The 4,715-nt window shown below is 39.3% G+C and overlaps 1 pseudogene; it reads left to right on the top strand.

Annotated features, from left to right (window-relative positions):
• Window positions 1-3,868: 3,868 nt before the first annotated feature.
• Window positions 3,869-4,333, top strand: LOC102770002 (annotated as a pseudogene).
• Window positions 4,334-4,715: the final 382 nt, after the last annotated feature.

Raw genomic sequence — 4,715 nt, 5'->3', positions numbered from 1 at the left:
TCACTGCATTCTGTTCTGGTGTGATGATATCTGAAGATATGTCCAGGTGTTTCTTTGTGAATAATGTTTTCCTTTATCTGGATTTCTTCAAGAGTTTATCTTTTTCTTTTATTTTTTTTTACATTTTAAATATAGTATGTCTAGGTGTATACATTTTCCCCTCCTGGATGCTGTTTTCTAAACATCCTGAAATCCTCTGAAATTCTCATCTGTTATTTCTTCAATTATGTTTGTTTCTTTTTCATTTTCTGGTATTCCTATTATGTATATGTTTCACATTTTACAATTGTTCCATTGTTTTTGGATATTTTGTTCAATTTATTACATTCTTTTTTCTCTTTGTTATTCAGTTTGGGAAATTTCCACTGATATATATTTAAGTTCAATAATTCTTTCCTGGCTGTATCCAGTCTACTTATATTCTCATCCAAAGCATCCTTCATTTCTGTTATAGTGCTTTATTTCTATTTCCTTTTAATTATTTTTTTAGCGTTTCAATCTCTCTGCTTACATTAATCACCTATTCTTGCATGTTGTCCACTATTCCCATTAGAATCTCAGCATATTGAATTTAGTTGTTTCAAATTTCCTGATAATTTCAAAATCTGCTAAATCTGCTAAGCCTGGTTCAGATGCTGTCTTTGTTTCCTTAGATTGTGTTTTGTTTTGTTTTGTTTTTCCTTGTAGTATGACATTTTTTCTTTAAAGCTGAACATGACACATTGGGCAAAAGAAACGGAAGTAAATAGGCTTTTAATGTGAATCTTTTCTTTCTTTCTTTTTTTTTTTTTTAATCTCTCTAGGACTTGGGTCATGTTTACTGTTTGCTGACGCTCCAAGTATCAGAAGTTAAATTTCTGCCACATCCTTGTTTTTGTTCACAGTGCTATTTTTGAATTTTTTAAAGAGACTGGCTCTCAAATAGAGTCTGAATCTTGTGCTTTTTTCAGCTGTTAACTGTTGTTATTATATTGCGACCTTATTCATGTTATGGGAATGTGTGTCATAGTAGAGAAACATTCTGTAATTCTATGGAAAGTCTCATTCTTTCAGTAAGCGTATATAACCTGTGTTTAACAGTCACAAGTTTTTCTCAATTTTTCTGGACTTACATAAGACGGGAAAGCTAGAGTTTGCAGCATTGGTTATTTCCCTTCCAAAAGGTCAGTTTGGCTCTGGTAAAATAGTTCTCCCTGAGGACAGGCATTTGTTAAGGAGAAGAGAATACTATGCATTTTTAAATGATTACTTATCCTCTTTGTCTGGTAGAAGCAAAAGGTAACTTTCTCTGACCTTCATCTTGAGAATCTAGTAAGGGCTCCTTTATGTAAAACTCACAAATATTGTTTTCCTTTCTCCCAAAATTGGTCTTCCAAGAATTTATATGTCTCAAGCTAGTCCCTGCTAAATTTCCAGTAATTTTAAATTATTCTTTAAGTATTCCTATGAATTGTTGACTCCATCAGAGGTGTTGGCTTCTCTGTGTTCACCCATCTCTTCAGTTTTGGAGTCACTGGTTTCCCCACGACTTATTTTCTCTGACAGATTGAAGAATATTTAATATTTACTTTTGTGTTTTTTATAGATAAAAGAATGAATTTAATACACAGATACTTTACTACAATTTGATAAAAATCATCTTCCCTCTACTTTCACAAATCACAACACAGAGACATTATAAACTAAGGTAGAAAAAGAGATTTACATTCATCAAAAAATAATATTCCAGCCAGAATCAGTTTGGCTTAGTGGATAGAGCGTCGGCCTGTGGACTCAAGGGTCCCGGGTTCGATTCCGGTCAAGGGCATGTACCTTGGTTGCGGGCACATCCCCAGTGGGGGTCATGCAGGAGCAGCTGATCGATGTTTCTCTCTCATCGATGTTTCTGGCTCTTTATCCCTCTCCCTTCCTCTCTGTAAAAATTCAATAAAATATATTTTAAAAATAATAATAACATTACAGCCTTTTTCATCATTAATACCTATTTGTAGCATCTGTATGACTGGGATATCTGATCATAATCTTTGAATTACTACAGAGTGTGTTGAATGTTGGAACCTGTTTTATTAAATAGAATCAAAGGTGTATTTTTCTATTTTGCTGATCCATTATAAAGACTTTAATGGTAGAATCTAGTAATAATAGGCTCTAGGAACATCTAAGAACTTTAAAGGAGACAAGCTGTACAGGTAAAGTGGTAATTATTAAATACAGTACCCAATATTTAAGGAAAAATCCTTTTATAAAGATTTTTTTAGATTTAGCTTTATCAATGGGTTTGTTTAATCCTAATGAATCATTGCATGAAAAGTTAAATTTTCTGTTATGAGGATGAGAGGAAAGAATCCCTAGCTCTTTGTGTATTGGTGTAAGAACTGGCAGTCTGCCTATAGGTTTTTAATGAAAGTTGCACAATAATTAAAAGCAAATAAATATTTTGAAATCTTCTTTGTAAATTCTAAATGAATGGTTCTATTCTATGTATATGCCTTGTTTTCTATAGATATGTAAATATATCATAATATTTTTATATTTGAAGATGCACATTTTTCTCCATATTCTCTTCTCTATGAAATTAGAATGTAGTTTACAATCTGTTGCATATTGCAATATTGTTCTTGTCAGACAAAGAGTAGTTCTCAATGACTATGCAAGTATAAACTTGTTTAAAGCTGCTCATATTGTTGTCAATTCCACTGAATTATGTTTATTGTTGGTGTTTCACATTTTGAGTTTAACTGCCATTTCAGTTTTTTAAAAGATTACAATATGATAAAGCAATGAAAGAAAAAGTTGTGTACACTAAAAGGCTTGATAATTAGACATTGGTGTGTTTGGTAATGTTAAGCAAAAATACTATGGTTGAATTGACTGAAATTCCGCATTTGCTTCCTAAGCAACAATCAAGATATGAAGAGTTGCAAAAGTACATGAGGATGTATTTATTGTTTTCTTACAGATATATGTTCAAAATAAAGACTAGAACTACCCTTAGGGTGTGGGTGTTAGTGTACAATTTGTTGTGGGAGGCCCTGTCTATAAAGGGCAATGATAGTGTAGCTTACTCTCAAGTGTATATGTATCCACAACAAGAGAGAGAGCAAGCACAGGAGAGAGAGTGACAGGGAGAGTATAAAGACAATGGGATACAAATGTTCGTAGCAGGGGAATCTGGTGAGTGAGGGGTGGACGGAATTCACTGAACTGCTCTAATATATTGGGGTAACTCTCATCGGTGGGTGGTAGGTAGTGCCTGTGACCAACTTGCCAGGAAACAGCACAAGCACTGGGTAAGCCAGGCAGCCTGGGCTCCCTCCCATCTGCCACCCCTGCCCCCTTCAGTCCTTCCAGACTTCCCACCTTCCACTCCCCTCCATTCAGATCACCTCTTGACCCTTCCTCTTCCCCCCACCCCAACTCACTTGGTGATGTCATCAGCGTAACCCCTGTGACCTCATAGAGCAGATCCCCTACTGTCGCCAAGCAACCCAATGTGGACAGCAGTTAAGAGCAGCAGGGGCAGGCGGCCCTGTCACCTGGCGGTGGTGTGTAGGGGCACCACGGCCTCTGTGCGGCAGTCTCCAGGTCAGGACAGCCGGGAGCTGCTGGCAGAGGGGTAGTGGCAGCGGTGGTGGAGTCAGCTGCCTTGTGGAACACAGGTGTCCAGTAGCCCATGAGTCCAGCCAAGTTCTCATCTCTCCTTCCTCAGCCCTCCTCTCCACCACCTTCCCTGTCCCCTGTCACCTACCTCCACCTCAAAGTCCGGCCGTGGCTCACCTATTCCCGTGCCCTGTGGGTTGCCGCTCCCCCTAACTATGGTCTCCCCCACCTTATGCCTGTCAGGAAGCCTCCCCACAAAGATCGGCCAATGGCGCTGTCTCCGGATGAAAAGTGCCTCCAGAAGGAGTTCCTCCACCTTTCTCGGAACTCCCCAGAGCTGTGCTCTGCAGGGCCCATCACAGAAAAACCTGTTCAACTGGCAGGGAATTGTACTGGGGCCCAGGGACAGCCCCTATCAGGGAGGGGTCTTCTTCCTTATCATCCGATTCCCGTGGGAGTACCCCTTCAAACCACCCAAGATCCAATTTAAAACTCGAATTTGCCATCCGAACATAAACCATAATAGGTGCGTCTGTCTGGCCATCCTTAATGCCGAGTGGTCTTCCGCACACACAGTTTCCAAAGTATTGCTCTCAGTGCCATTTTATGTCATCCCAATCCACACAATATTCTCGGTCCAGAAATTGGGAAGATTTACATATATGATAGGCCAAAGTATGAGTTCATGGCTCAAGTATGGACGAAGAAGTATGCCATGCAATTTAACAATTAATAATACAATCACCTTAATAAAACAATAAGTTCAGGTGACTGTGTTTTGACTACTATCTATGAAGCAACGTTTCCCCATTCTTTTGGGCACAAGTTGTACACCCTCCACATCAGGGTGTGTGTGGAAGGGGTGGAGGGAGGCATGGGGTGGGAAGACAAGGGGGTGCGGCAAGGTTGGGGGAATGGGTGAATGTGAGACAGACCAGTTTTTTAAAATATATTTTTATTGATTTCAGAGAGTGGGAGAGAGAGATAGAAACATCAGTGATAAGAGAGAGTCATTGATTTGCTGCTTCCTGCATGTCCCCCATGGAGGGTCGGGGGATCTAGCCCACAACCCAGGCATGTGCTCTGCCCAGGAATTGAACCGTGACCTCCTGGTT

This window comes from Myotis davidii, unplaced genomic scaffold, assembly GCF_000327345.1.
Source record: "Myotis davidii unplaced genomic scaffold, ASM32734v1 scaffold1842, whole genome shotgun sequence".
Lineage (NCBI taxonomy): Eukaryota > Metazoa > Chordata > Mammalia > Chiroptera > Vespertilionidae > Myotis > Myotis davidii.
The sequence above is the reverse complement of the archived record's forward strand: the minus strand, read 5'-3'. Positions and strand labels throughout refer to the sequence as shown.